Raw genomic sequence first — 16,354 nt, 5'->3', positions numbered from 1 at the left:
GAAAGACACTACAGTTTATCTGAAATGTCAGCTTTTTCTACAAATACTGAATGTTTTAGGCTTTGTGGGATATATGATCTTTGTATGATTACATACAATTGTAGAATTCTGCCTTTATAACTGAAAGCAGCTGTAGACAATGTACATGAATAAACATCACTACGCTGCAATACAATTTTATAGATGGACACCAAAATTAGAATTTCATACTTTTCATGCACATAAGACATTTATTGTAACAACTGAAATAGAGAAACCATTTGTAGTTTGTAGCTATACAGAAAGAGATAATGGGCCAGAAGTTCTTGCTTAACCCTGGCCTAATTAGGTCTCATAATAAGATCTACTAATCACATTAGCATGTTTGATCTTTAATTAAACAACTAGTTATGAGATAATCCCAACATTACTAAATCATCAGATTTTACTCTTCATTAGAACTGCAAATATCTTGACTAATGGAATCTCTTTCATGATTTGTCACAAAATACTGAGCACAATTAAATCAGCCTCTCTGACACCTACTTCTCTAGCAATAAGTTAAAGATGTAAGTACATACAACCGTAGGGAAAAGGGCATTCATCTTGTTATTTCTTCAACAACACAATCCATCAATATTATGTCATAGAGCCTCAGACTTTTGGTAAATGTTCAAGGGTAAGTGCTTTGCAATTGCCTTGATCATCATCATCATCATCATCATCATAACAATAATGCAAGTGATTTAAAGCACACGGTCACTGGTGACATAACTTCCAAAGATGTTCACTATATCTGTATACAAATTCTATCCAAACAGGACTCGCCTCTACAGTGAAAAAAACAATCCTTCCATAAGCGGTATCACCATCAAATCAAAATTGTTTCAACATTAGTACTTTGGGGGGGAAGAGAAGTAGACAGGAGCATGATACCTACAAGGTCCCTGTTTTCTGAAGTGACTTCTATATTTTCAGAATCTCTGGTTTCAACAAATGTAACATGACCATCTTGTTGCTGCTTCCTATTCACTTCCCTTATTAAACCCATCATTTCACACACCCCCACCCTCCCTAACTAAAGTTCATCCTGTTTTCCAAACAGTCCTGGGACTTCACTTCCTTACTCAGGTTAGCAAAAATTAATAACATTGAAGACTCTAGCACTACAATTCAAGAACAGGAAATGCAAACTACAGGTTAAAGTCCTGCCTGACAACTTAATTTGTCTTCCATTTCCAAAAACTGAGCAAGAAATTGAATCCATAATATAATACTGAGGCAATATAGAATAAGTGACACAGAACCCAAGTTGCACTGATCCAAAGCCTATGTTTAAATTTGATATATTCAGGGAATAAATCTTTAAAAAAACTGAAATGTCAGTTGCTCCCTTGGGCCATCCAGACGTTTGATTTTTTTCTTGGCTGAAATTTTTACTGCCTAGCTTTGTGCAACTTTTAATCCCTACTGTATTGGGAATCTATACAGAAGATGAACTGCCTATATTTGAAAACAGAAAGGCAGCTTAAGCTAATAAATGACAAAGGAACTGTTGAAGGAAGTTGAAGCCTGGGATTCAGTTCCCCAGAACCTTTAGTATCTTCACAAAATAGAACTTTATTCAAATCAAGTTCAAGATCAAAAATTCAAACATGATTGTACCCAAAGGTACCCAGTATTCAAGTGTCTGTTAATTTTCCTAAAGCTTCACAAGAACTTTTCCTTTTGGGTTTCACATTTTAAGACCAGCACTTTACAAAGAACTAATGGCATCACCTGCAGGTATTTTCCAGACACTAGAACTCCTCATTCTCCCACCTTTACATACACTAACACCCCTTACTGTCAGTTGGTTACAAACATCAGGTGGGCTCTTACAGGAAAGTGACATGCAGATCCAATGGGCAGGTTGTTTGTATCAGCTGGCGTGATGTCATCACTCTGCACAGCACTCACTCATGACACCCCCTTCCTCCATCTGGTTACCTCCTGGGATTGCAGCTTTCGTTCACACAATCTGTTTCCACCAACTACAAAAGTTTAGAGTAACAAAACAAAACCCAAAAACCCAACAAACAAAAAACTGGGACAACGAGCTCAGCCCTGGTACTTCATGACTGTATGATTGTGAATGAGTTACTCCAAGTTGTTAGACCCAATATCCCACACCCATAAACAGGATGATAAAACTATTGTTCTTAAGCCTACCGGAAATAATAAATGAGATAATGGGGAAGTTCTCTTGTAAAATGTAAGAGGTAGGATAGAGCCCACCATGGCCAACAGATAGACTGTCATAACGACTAGGCCGAAAATGATCCGATATTGCAGATGGTGAATAGAAGCAAAACTTAGAAACAAAACAAAATAAAGGGAAAGGGAGAGAATGAGCTTCAGTTTGGTAGTAGGAGAAACATAATGAAATGTTGTAAAAAGGCCCAGGGTGAGAGTAAGATGCAGCCCTAGAAACATACTTACTAGTAGCTGTTCTTTAATCCAAATGCTTGGCAAAACCGTTTCTATTTAATTTATACTTTCTAAAATAGCCTCTTCACTTACTTTTCCTCAAGTTTCAGAGAAACAGGGGTAGAAAGGGCAGCTTCGCCTGCCCTCTCGTGGCCACCGGCACTCACTGCAGGATGCTCCTCCTAACTGCTGCCAAGTCAAGGGAAGCAGCCCCAGCCACAGAGACCTTCTCTCTCAAGCACACTCTTTAGAAGTTGCAAAGGAGTCCCATGACGGAAGCCCTACATAAGCCTTCAGGGTCTGCATTCGCAGGAAAAAGCAGTAGAGACAGAGCACAGCACACAGCACACAGCACACAGCATGCTCCCTCCCAGGAGGGCAGCAGGTGTCTATCTCTTCCTGCCTGCCTGCCTGCCTGTGTGCATGCCAGCCTTCCTCTGTGCTATTTGCTTTGAAACACAGAAGAACAGAGAGGGAGAGAGAGCAATCTTTTTTGCATCTGCTGGCTCACTTCCCCGAGGACCAGCACCAGAGCCAGCCGAGGCTGGGCCACGACAATCCCGGGAACCAGGAGCTTCCCTCAGGTGTTCCCCTGGGCACAGGGGCACAAAGCCCTGCACCATCCTCCACTGCTCTCCCAGGAGGATCGGCTGGGAGCTGGCCTGTGGGGGAAGCAGCCAGGATCTAAAGCAGCACCCATACAGGCCATCTGCCTGGCAGGCTGATTCTTGACCCACTGGGACACCACCCTGGACCACTCCACCCCAACAATCACCACCCCATACCACACACACAGGGCAGTTGTGAGGGCCTCCCCAAGGGGATGGGGTGCATGGCCAAGGCAGGGACAAGCTGGAAAGGGGCGACGGGTGCCTGAGTAGAGGGCAGGGATGCAAGGGTGCACCTCCCCTAAAGAAGGGTTCAGGGTAGAACGCAGGAAAAGCTGCTGGGAAACAGTCCAGGGATCCAGGCCCGTGCTATCGGGAGCACAGGCCCTGAAAGCGTTCCCTTATCCAGGCCCAGGTGGCTCCCCAGCCAACGTCATACCTGCTCATGGCTTCTGCCACCTACAGTACAAGTTCCCAAATGTGCTCCAAAAAGCCTGACCATCTCCTGGCGCTGCAGCCCGGACACTGCACTGCATACCTGCTCGATTGAGCTCGGCTGTGCTCGGCTGTACTCGGCTGTGCTTGGCTTGGCCTCGGCCTGGCGGCAAAAGAGGTGCTGGGAATATACATCCCACGATGCACTTTGAGAGACAAGGGGATGGTGTCTCTTGTCCCAGAGCGGCCTATGGAAGGCTACCTAGTGGAACATCTTTTCCCAAAATGCCTCACGACTTCAGCGTCTAGAGTACTCAGGCATTCTGACGTGGGACTGCAGCTCCTACAGTGCGCTTGCCTACGCTGAAGTCGGACTCCAACTCCCAAACACTGGTGGGAACACTGACGTGGACTGCAACTCCCAGATGCCCATGGGCACGCTGACGTGGGACTGCAGCTCCCACAGTGCCCGTGCGCATGCTGACGTGGGACTGCAGCTCCCACAGTGCCCGTGCGCATGCTGACGTGGGACTGCTTTGAAACACAGAGGAACAGAGAGGGAGAGAGAGCAATCTTTCTTGCATCTGCTGGCTCACTTCCCCGAGAACCAGCACCAGAGCCAGCCGAGACTGGGCCACGACAATCCCAGGAACCAGGAGCTTCCTTCAGGTGTCCCCCCTGGGCACAGGGGCACAGGGGCACAAAGCCCTGCACCATCCTCCACTGCTCTCCCAGGAGGATCGGCTGGGAGCTGGCCTGTGGAGGAAGCAGCCAGGATCTGAAGCAGCACCCATACAGGCCATCTGCCTGGCAGGCTGATTCTTGACCCACTGGGACACCACCCTGCAACACCCCGGCCCAAAAAACACCACCCCATATCACACACACAGGAAGGTTGTGAGGGCCTCGGTGTGGAGACCCCAGCAGCGGGGTCCCCGTCGAGAGTTGCCTCTGCTGCTGGAGACCCCTGGCAGCCGAGGAGAAGGTCTGCAGCCATTCTGCGGCCCCTCCCCTTCCCTCGCGCCTGGGCTCTCCAGATGCACCATGCCCCTTAGGCTCCCCGCGCCATGTGCCTGAGCTATCCAGGCGCGCTGCTCCCACCCCTCCCCTGGCCGGTTGGCTAGAGACCCCAAGCACCCGAGGCGAGGGTCGCTGCTGCTGATGGAGACCCCCCGGCAGCCAAGGCAAGGGTCACCGCTGGTGCTGGAGACCCCTGCAAGCCAAGGCGAGGTCACCATCGCTGCTGGAGATCCCCAGCACACGAGGTGAGGGTTGCCGCTGCTGCTGAAGACCCCTGGCAGCCAAGGTGAGGTCGCCAATGCTGATGGAGACCCCCAGGTACAGCAGAGCAGGTCTCTGCTGCTGCTGGAGTTCCCCTCGCAGTGCGGGGAGGGTCTCAAGCCATGCCGCGCTCCCTCCCCTTCCCTTGCTCCAGGCCTTACCAGCCGCGCTGTGCCCCCTCTCTTCAGCTTGCCACCGCTGCTGCAGGCCTCTGGCAGCAGAGGCAAGGGTAGCTGCTGCTGGAGACCACTGGAAGCCGTGGTGGTGAGTGTGTTCCCCTGGGCCAGGGCCCCTCCCCTTCCCTTTAGTCTGGTCGCTGCTGCTGTTGGATCCCCTTGTGGTGCAGCAAAGGGCTGTAGCCTGGCCGCCCCCCTCCCCTTCCCTTTAGCCTGGACTCTCCAGCTGCACCACGCTCCATCCCCTCCCCTTTCCGCCACTGCTGGAGACCCCTGCAAGCCAAGGCGAGGGTCGCCGCTTCTGTTGTAGACCCCCAGCACCCTAGGCGAGGGTCGCCGACGCTGCTGGAGACGCCTACCAGCCGAGGCGAGGGTCGCCAATACTGATGGAGACCCCCAGGTGCCACAGTGCGGGTCTCTGCTGCTGCTGGACTTACCCTCGCAGTGCGGGGAGGGTCTTAAGCCATGCCGCACTCCCTCCCCTTCCCTTGCTCCTGGCCTTACCAGCCCCGCTGCGCCCCCTCTCTTCAGTTCTCCGTTGATGCTGGAGACCCCCGGCCTCAGCTGCTGGAGATCCCTGGGATCTACCTCGAGGGTCAGCTCCACTGTTGGAGACCCCCTAGCAACTGAGGCCAGGGTCTGCAGCCATGCCGTGGCCCCTCACCATCACTTGCACATGGGCCAAAATGCGGTATGTTTTTATTTATAGAATGTCTTAATTTGGAGTCTTACATGATTGTTTCAAAATGTAAATCGAGCAAATAAACAGGTTATTAAGGAAGAGAATTGCTTGTAGAATATTGTCCTACAGAAGTATGACTATCGTAGAATGGAAAAGCTGGGGCAAAATACTAAAGGCTTAAGCATGTTGAGAAATGAACCTTGCAAGTTTTACATATAGAATTGTTTATAGTATAAGAAACTACTCCCACATTGTTGAAGTGTTTAACATTAATACCTAGTGTACACCGACATTAGAATTAAGGGTGCATACATAGGAATGCTAGTAAATTTGAGAATTTACACGGGAGAGGTCTGGCGCAATAGCTTGGCAGTTAAGGGGTCTGGTGCAGTAGCCTAGTAGCTAAAGTCCTCACTTCGACCATGCCGGGATCCCATTTGGACACTGGTTCTAATACCAGATGCTTTGCTTCCCGTCCAGCTCCCTGCTTGTGGCCTGGGAAATCAGTAGAGGATAGCCTAAAGCCTTGGGACTGTGCACACATTAGGGAGATCTGGAAGAAGCCCCTGGCTTTGGATTGGCTCAGCTCTGGCCATTCTGGACACTGGGTGAATAAACCAGTGGATGGAAGATATTTCTGTGTCTCTGCTTCTCTCTGTAAACCTGCATTTCCAATAAAATAAAAAATCCACAAAGAATGATGTGGAGCACTCAAAAAGACATAAGACACTTCAACAGAAAATGAAATTAGAAAATCAATGCATGATATGAGAAATTTGGCAAGGACTGACCTTGAGGAATTGAACAGATATTACAAAATCAACTGTGGACTGGCTCTTGTGAGCAGCATGCTGAGCTACTGCCTGTGTACTGATCTCCTATGAGCTCCAATTCAAGTCTTGTCCATTCTACCTTGGATCCAGATGTCTGCTAATATGTCTGCAGATGCAGCAGAAGAGGGCAGAGGTACTTGGGTCCCTGTCATCTACAAGAGGGACAGAGCTCCAGGCTCCTGGCTATCCAGTGGCCCAGGCCTTGATGTCAGCCATTGAGATGGAGGATCTGTCTCCCCCTCTTTATCTACCTTGCAAATCAAGTATTTCTTAAAGAAAAATTAAAAATGAAAATAGTTGAAAGTCAAGATAAATGAGGATCAACAGAATTAAAAAATATTTGAACTTGAAGACAGGTTCAATATTTTCTAGCCAGCTTTTAAAAAAATGTGAGAAAGGGAATGAAAGCAGCCCGAGAGCTTTGAGACCTTACTGAAATGAACACTTTCTTGGAATTCCTGAGAGGAAGAGAGTATGCCGCATATTCAATGAAACAGCTCATAACTTCCCTGATCTTAATAAGTACACCTCCAAGTACAGAAGGCCCATAGGATGTCAATTGACAGGATCAGAAAAGATCCACGTTCCCTTGACCTATTGTCGTCCAGCTCTTTTAAGTACAAACAATTGTTCATTCTCAAAAGGAAAGCACTGTCGTTTTCAAGGGGACCTCCACTAAACGAACAACATTGTCAAACAAAAAATTTATAGGCCAAGAGGGAATTGAATGGTTTAGCTCAAGTTGTGAAGAAAAAGTAAGCCTATCAGCCAAAAATACTTGGCTGAGTAGAACTATCCTTTATAACTTAAATATTCTCCAAAATGAGTGAAAGTCAGGAAAGTCATCAGAATCAACTGGTCTCCTAAAACTTGTTTGAGGGAAATGTACAGACAGAAGCAAATAAAAGGTAGCAGGCTAGCATCATGAGAACATGCAAAACTTCTATTTATTCTCATTACAAAGTCAGATATACAGAGAGGAGAGACAGAAAGGAAGATCTTCCGTCCGATAGCTCACTCCAAGTGGCCGCAATGGCTGGAGCTCAGTCAGTCTGAAGCCAGGAGCACGGGCCCCCCATGTGGGTGCAGGGTCCCAAGGCTGTGGGTCATCCTTGACTGCTTTCCCAGGCCACAAGCAGGGAGCTGGATGGGAAGCAGAGCCGCTGGGATTAGAAACAGTGCCCATATGGGATCCTGGCAGGTGAAAGGTGAGGACTTTAACCACTACGCTAGTGTGCTGGGCCCAAAATGGAAAACTTTGAAGCTCACCCATAACTGGATGAAGAATACTCAGAAGAAACCAACTAATTTTTAAGTGGATAGATTACTTACTAATAACAGCTACTTACTGTTACTATTTATTAGCAACAGCTTTGAAAGTCAATGGACCACACTCCCAGGTAAGATAGAGTTTGGCTAAATGGATTAAAAAATAACCAAGGATATGTACCTTAAGAAAATCATTAGTAAAGACACATACTGGTGAAAAGATGGAAAAGAATGTTCTACCTAAGTGGAAACCTAAAGCAAGCAGGAGTAGTGCATTAGACAAAATACACTTCAGCCAAAGCTATAAAAAGATACAAAGATCATCAGATAGTGATCAAGGAATTAATTCAACAATAAGATAGGACAGATTGGGTACCATATATCCAATGGCACAGCATGTCATTTTCTTAAAAAGCCTTATTATATCTAAAGGGAGGGCCCGGCAGTGTGGCCTAGTGTAAAAGTCCTCGCCTTGAATGCCCCGGGATCCCATATGGATGCCAGCTCTAATCCCAGCAGCTCCACTGTCCATCCAGCTCCCTGCTTGTGCTCTGGGAAAACAGTTGAGGACAGCCCAATGCCTTGGGACCCTGCACCTGCGTGGGGGACCTGGAGGAGGTTCCTGGTTGGATCCGCGCAGCACCGGCCATTGTGCTCACTTGGGGAGTAAACATCAGACGGAAGATCTTCCTCCGTCTCTCCTCCTCTCTGTATATCTGATTTTGTAACAAAATAAATCTTTTTAAAAAAACACATACATATCTAAAGGGAGAGTCAAGCTCCAGATCAAGAAAAGTGGAATTAAGGAATCAACTAACATGTTAGTCAAGCAAAAAAAACAAAAACAAAAACAAACACAAAAAACTAAAAGAAAAACCACAGTTCTAGGATATACAGACACCGACACAGCATTCATTGCAATAGCTTTAGAATATGTACTTGAGTACACTAAACTTCCTCTAAGACCACATATTAAACCACAACAAAAAGTACATCATATCTTTTCTAATCACAAAAATATAAATCCAGACAAGTTTGGTAATTATAAAGCCATAGATTGAGGGGCTGGCCCTATGGCTCAAGACGCTAATCTTCCACCTTGCACACCGGCATCCATGTGGGCACTGGTTCATGTTCCGGGGGCCTCACTTCCCATCTAGCCCTCAGCTTATGGCCTGCAAAAGCAGTGGAGGATAGTTCTCGTGCTTGGACCCTGCACCTGTGTGGAAGACCTCAAAGAAGCTCCTGGCTCTTGGCTTGGGATTGGTTCAGCTCCGGCCATTGCAGCCATTTGGAGAGTGAACCAGTGGACAGAAAATCTTCTCTTTGTAACATCTGCCTTTCAAATAAATCTTGAAAACAAAACCATCTGCAGAGTAAATATTATGATCCTGAAATCCAAATAAGAAATGTGGAAGAAATCCAAAAGAAAACTTAAAAATTGAATGAAATGAAAATACAGCATTTTGAAACTTACATAAGACATCTAAAGAAATACTAAGTAAAGGTTGAAGCATTAAATGCCTACATAAAAAAATGGAAAGGTTTCAAACAGGTTAGGTGCATTTTGGGTATCTAGAGAAGGCAGAATAAACTAAATCCCAAAGTTAGTAAAGAAATAAAGATCAAACGAGTAAATGAAGAGAAAAACATGAAAGATCAGTGAAACAAAGGTTATTTCAAAAAGAAATAAAACCAGCAAACTTATAGACTAACCTAGAAACAAAACATTGAAATGAAATTAGAGAGCTGGGCCCGGCGGCGTGGCCTAGCAGCTAAGGTCTTTGCCTTGAACGCTCCAGGATCCTGTATGGGTGCTGGTTCTAATCCCAGCAGCTCCACTTTCCATCCAGCTCCCCGCTTGTGGCTTGGGAAAGCAGTCAAAGACAGCCCAAAGCCTTGGGACCCTGCACCCACATGGGACACCTGGAAGCAGCTCCAGGCACCTGGCTTCGGATCGGTGCAGCACGGGCCATTGCACTCACTTGGGGAATGAATCATCGGATGGGACATCTTCCTCTGTCTCTCCTCCTCTCTGTATATCTGACTTTGTAATGAAAATAAAATAAATGTTAAAAACAGCGAAAAGAAATTAGAGGAGCGCTGAGAAACGAAATCTAACCAACACTAGAGAAAGGTGAAAGGTCACTAGGGACTATTGTGAAGAACTGTATATGCATTCATGGTGTTCATTTTACGAAAAACACAAATTTTAAGACCTTTTTCATCAAGATAAACAGATCTTTAATTCTGTCTTCTACAAACTTTTTGAAACATTGTTTGGAATTTAAAGTTGATCTCATGTGAATTTAGAATAATATCACAGATTGGGGGGAGGAAAGGAGAGGGATAGAAAAGTGGGAGAAGTCGGACGGACAAGTTCAAAGTAATTGCTGGGTAGAAGATCTAAGTTCTGGTGTTTTATAGTATGACAAGGTGATGACAGTTACCAATAACATGCTGTGTGTACATACATATGTGGACGCATCTACACATTATATATAACATACAGTTAATACATATAAAGCTAGATGGAAGGAATTTGAGTGTTTCACCACATAGAAATTATCCAGGAAACTACATAACTAGATCTATTCACCCCCATTTCATCAGTACCCAATGTTTGCTTTACATGCAGCAAAACCTTACAGAGTCCCCGTGGATGCATATTTGTGTCAATTGATATTAAAAATGTAAAAAGTTGCACTTAAAATTATGACCACCTTATATATTCAAGTAACCAGAAACTTAAAACATGAGGATTTTAATTGTTGTGGAACATTCAGACTGATTTAATGAGAAAATTATGGAGACATGCGTCTGCTAACTATTACATGCAAACAATTGGAACTATCAGGTTTTGACTGGTGCATTATTTTACCAGCAAGATTCTTTGCAATGGTGAAAAATATTCAACAATTCACCTTTTGTTCTTACAGTCTGCCACAAAGAACAAACCCTCACTTTCACTCCCTCGCTTAACTACACCTCGTGTCTTTTTCCTCCATGGCGATGTGTTATGTTTCTTTACATAGAAGAGCCAAGAGACTCAATAAAGAGACAGCTAGAACTTATACGAGAGTTTGGTAGAGTGGCAGGGTACAAAAGGACGTAAGGAAAAACAGCTATAGTGCATGCAAACAGCCCCAAGATGGAAAGGGATCTAATCAGCAAGATATCATTCAAAATAACAGAAAACTATGAAGTATCTGGGAATAAACCTAACCAAAAATGTAGGAGACCCATTTGAAGAAAACTACAAACTACTTAAAAAATAATTGAACAAGACCTCAGAAGATGGAGTAACATCCCATGCTCCTAGATAGGTAAAATCAGTATCATTAAAATGTCTATACTACCAAAAGCAATATATACATTCAATGCAATTCCAATCACATTACCCAAAACATTCTTCATGGAACTGGAAACAATGATTCAAAGGTTCATTTGGAAACACAAAAACCCAAGAATAGCTAGAACCATCCTGAAGCACAGGAAGTTAGCAGGGCCAATTACAGTTCCGAACCCCTGGACATACTATGGGGCAGTGGTTATCAAAACAGCCTGGTACTGGCACAAAGATAGAGAGGAAGATCAATGGAGCAGAATAGAAACACCAGAAGGGAACCCACACAGATACAGCCAAATAATCTTTGACAAAAAGACAAATGACAATCCAGGCAAATGGAAAGGTCTGTTCAATAAATGCTGTTGGGACAACTGGTTGATAGCCTGCAGAAACAAAAAGATAGACCCACATCTCTCACCATTCACTAACATCAAATCTACATGGATAAAAGACCTAAACCTATATCCAGAAACCTTCAAACATTTGGAAGAAAATGTTGGAAATACTCTGCAAGATCTAGGGGTAGGTCCCGACTTCCTGAAAAGGACACCAAAAACAGCAATCAAGACACGAACAAATGAATGTATCTACATCAAACTAAGAAGCTTCTGCACAACAAGGGAAACAATCAACAAAGTAAAAAAGCTGCCCACAGAATGGGAGAAGATCTTTGCACACTACATAGGTGATATGGGGCTAATCTCCAGAATATACAAAGATCTCCAGAACAATCAAAACAAACCACTCAAGAAATGGGCAGACATTTCACAAAGGAACAAACCCAGATGAAAAAACATGAAAAAACGCTCAGCTTTCCCTGGCAATAAGGGAAGTACAAATTAAGACAACAATGAGATACCACCTAATGCCAGTGAGGATGGCTCACATACTAAAAACCAACACCAACACTTGCTGGCGAGGATGTGTGGAAAAGGGAACCCTACTCCACTGCTGGTGGGACTGCAGACTTGTACAGCCTCTAGGGGAATCAGTATGGAGAACACTCGAACAACGGAAAGTCTGCATACCATATGATCCAGCAATAGCACTCCTAGGAATATATCCAAAACAACTATTACATGAGAAACCAACATGCACCCCTATGTTCATAGCAGCACAATCAATTGTACAACCATGGAAGTAACCGAAATGCTTATCAGCAGAAGACTGGATAAGAAAGCTATGGTTCATTTACTCCATGAAATACTACTCAGCTTTAAACAAAATGAAAGGCAGTTTTGTAGCCAAATGGGCCCAACTGGAAACCATAATGCTAAGGGAAATGAGCCAATCCCAGAAGGTTAGATACCACATATTTGCCTTAATTTAAGATGAAATGATGCCCGTTCGAAAAACAGTACCTGTAAATTGTAGTATTATTCCAAGCCCAAACAGTCTGTAGCTCATGCAATAAGATATTGTGATGTAACCAATGAACCAACAATCAATGTGAGTCAAACTGCTTATGATCTACATCAAAGAATTGTAAAACCTGATATACTTTTAAGACCCTATGCTACTTGGAAATGGGGTGGGAGAGCAGAGAAATCTTCCATCTGCTTAGAATGTGAGGAAGACGTGAAGTATAACCTGTCAGGAATGGAACAAGTAACTCAAACTACAAAGACATATAGGGGGAATCTAGAGCGATCCTGACAATCTCTTAACAGGTCGTACACACAGAGCAGGGGGGCACCCCAGAGTGCAGCAGGTGGCAGGAGGAGGCTTGTATCCCAACCCTGTAGACTCCCGGATCCTCACCAAGGACTATCACTACGGGCACCAAGGACTACATCCCAACCGCCAAGAAGAACATAGGGAATTGGAGTGCCTTCAGAGCCTGAGAATTCTGAGGTCATACACCCCCATCTGGATCTCCCACATGGGATGGAAGAAGCCCAAATCCTTCCTGACAGGATCCAAGGTCATTGGAACAACAGCCAGGAGACCTGAGCGGTCTGCAGAAACAGAAGAACAGTAAACTTCCTTTGGGACTAGGGAGAGGAGCTTTCTCTGATCCTTATTTAGTTCCAACTTTGGCTCCCCACCCTCTCCTGCAAGGACCAGAGACCCCCCCAAAAAAAATTAGGATAGAGAACAACAAGGAAAGCTTAGAACCAGGAGGAAATGGTCGGCGTGGACTCACACATACCTTACTAGGGAGGACACAAAGATTGGTTACTCCTCAATAAGGCATTGAAGATTTCTCTGCACACCCCTCCTAAAACTGGTCTGCACCTCAACTGTTGACAAATGCCTTGTCAGAGTTATAAGCCAGTTTAGACTATCCTAAAATCTGCCAAGTTCAGCAAAATTATGTTTTAACACTATAAACTGCTAATTACTCCAATGAAAATAGACACGAGACAGCTGAATAGTACCCTATAGCCATTTTAAGGTGTATAGAAGCCGGTTCCGTGTATAAACTAAAATTGAAATGCCAATGAAGTACTCACAGGATGTGGTTAAGAACTTGCATTTTAACGTACTGATTACTCAATACCATGTCAATTAACTCCATCGTGTTGTAAATTGTTGCTGATGTTTTGTTGTGGCTTTTAATTGATTGGGATGATATTCTGCCAGCTCTATTTTCAGACCAGAGATGGTCTCCCCAAGAAACCTGGAGTTTATCTGGACAATAAGATGCTGGACACTATGCAAACTACATGGTTGCTATGAAAGAATCTTGACTTAATTTGAACTGTAATACTGCAACAAGGTGGAACAATCCACCATGGGGGGATGGCATGGGGAGGGGTTGTGGGAATCCCAGAACATATGAAACTGTCACGTAATGCAACGTACTTCATAAAAAAAAAGTGAGGGAATTGTAACTCAAATAATCCACAAGTCTAATTTTCATTGTAGTTAGACTTCCTCTAGAGCTAATAAGTAGGTCCATTGTCTAATTTGATCATCATTAATTTCCCACTTTTTACCCACAGCTGTCCAAAGAATAAAAATCCAAAACACATCTAGCCAGAAGGCAGAAAATACAAGCTAAAAATTATGGAATTCTCACAAGTTGGGTACTTAACCAGTAACAGCTGTACTTTTCCTAACATTGGTGAGCTATAGAACTCACATACACTGTCTCTTTCAACCAGTCTTTAAAATGTTTGTGGAGAATGATCATGAAAGCCAACATATGGATTTCAAGTCTGCATGGAAACTTCTCTTTTGACTCCATTTTTACGGACTTTGTGAAGCATCCCACTTCCTACTTCCTCAAACACCTCCACGAGGCAGAGAAGCGCCAGACTTTCATCCTTGTCTGATCTTCTCCTATCTCGGTATTGAGCGTTTGAGCATTACTCCCACGTTTGTCTACACGAGGAATGTTGCTGGCCAATGCTGACAAATTAACGTCTAGTCTAACGCACGTGTCAGTTTCTCTACCATGCCGTAACAGTAAATCACTTCAGAAGTACTCTCAACATTATGGCTTTTCTAGAAATCACTTGGTCCCTAAATGATGGAAAACAATCCTTACTGACATGTATGCATAATTCCAGTAAGGCAAATCTCACTTGGAATCCACACGGCTCATCAGAAGCTCCGAGATCAAGAATGATCTACTAGGTGATGCTAGGGAATGCGGGGCTATGCTTAACAGACGAAGCTGTAACAGCCTAATGGAAAATTGAGGCATTTGAATTTTTAGTAGGAAATGAGCTAAAAGCAGATAACTATTTAAGAACCTTAATGGGGTGAAGTTCATGCTCACACAAGCCATCTTTCTTTACAATTCTTGCTTGTGTGTGTGTTTAGGAAGTTTCAGCCCCATGCATATGGAGTAATTCTGACAGCCTAGTTATCCTTGAAAAAAAGGCCAGCATTGGTTTAGGAATGGGCTACCAACATGGGATATGTTCAGCTCACAATGTACTGGCCTTCAGTATTTTAGTTGGAGAGTTAAGATTTTGGACCTGGTGAGGTGGCCTAGCAGTTAAAGTCCTCGCCTTGAATGTGCAGGAATCCCATATGAGCACTGCGTCTAGTCCTGGCAGTCCCGCTTCCTATCCAGCTTGCTGCTTGTGTCATGGGAAAGCAGTTGAAGATGGCCCAAAGCCTTGGGACCCTGCACCCACGTGGGAGACCTGGAGGAGGACCTGGGCTCCTGGCTTCAGATCGGCTGAGCTCCAGCTGTTGTGGCCACTTTGCGGAGGGAATCATTGGACAGAAGATTGTCCTCTCTCCTTTCTACATGTCTGGCTTCCCCCAAAAAATAAATAAATCTTTAAAAAAATATTCTTACTGTAAAGTCAGATTTACAGAGAGGATGAGGAGACAGAAAAATCTTTCATTTGCTGACCCACTCCAAGTGATTGCAACAGTTGGAGCTGAGCCAGGAGCTTCTAGGTCTCCCATGCCAGTACAGGGTCGTAAGGCTTTGGGCTGGCCTTGACTGCTTCCCCAGGTCACAAGCAAGAAGCTGGATGGGAAGTGGAGCAGCTGGGATACAAGTGAGCGAGCAGCCTTGTGGGATCCTGGCACTTTAGTCAATAGGCTACTGCTCCGGGTCCAGTTGGAGATTTGTCACTCAAATGTTTATGGTTAAAGATCCTGATAAGCCATAGAATGCGTTTACATGTAAAATAGTAGCAAGTGAGTACAGCATGGTTTTGCACATGATTTCCTGCACATCTGCAGGTAATTAAACAGTTGTTCAAATGATAGCAGACACAATCCCTCTGGCAATGTATTTCACTGGAACTGTTCATCTTATTGAGAGTTTCTGGCAGCAAAGCATGATATTCCAACAATTCCTTCATTTTGCTTGACTGAAAAAAAGAAAAGCTGCCCAGTGACTGCAGTAGACCTTGTTCTTATGGTAAGATTACCAGGGAACTAAGCAAAAACATACATTCAGAATATTTGATTTGTTGATGTCCGTTTGGCATTGGTAGGGGACTTGTGCATTGTTTTCTGCAATAGAAAACATGGCATCACACAGTCAATCTTTCCAAGGCTTCAGGGAACTGGCCTCGCCTCTCCTACCCAACTCTCAGTAGACTGCAACTGAGAATTACAGGCATGTTTTTGGAGTTCTTTGAGGTTAGACAATGTGATTTCAGTCTCTGGCTCTTTCCACAAACCAAAATTTATAGTCAGCACTTATTGATAGTTTTACGCTATTGAATAATTTTCAGTCCTGTAAGACGTTGGAGAGGATGCTGGCAAATGCTTTCCTCCTATCCATCACTCCCAAGTTACTTAGCTCCCCTCAGTACCTTCCCGTCAGCATTCCAAGTGCCTCATTTACTCCA

Source organism: Ochotona princeps, chromosome 1, assembly GCF_030435755.1.
Source record: "Ochotona princeps isolate mOchPri1 chromosome 1, mOchPri1.hap1, whole genome shotgun sequence".
Classification (NCBI taxonomy): Eukaryota; Metazoa; Chordata; class Mammalia; order Lagomorpha; family Ochotonidae; genus Ochotona; species Ochotona princeps.
This window is presented reverse-complemented; position numbering follows the sequence as displayed.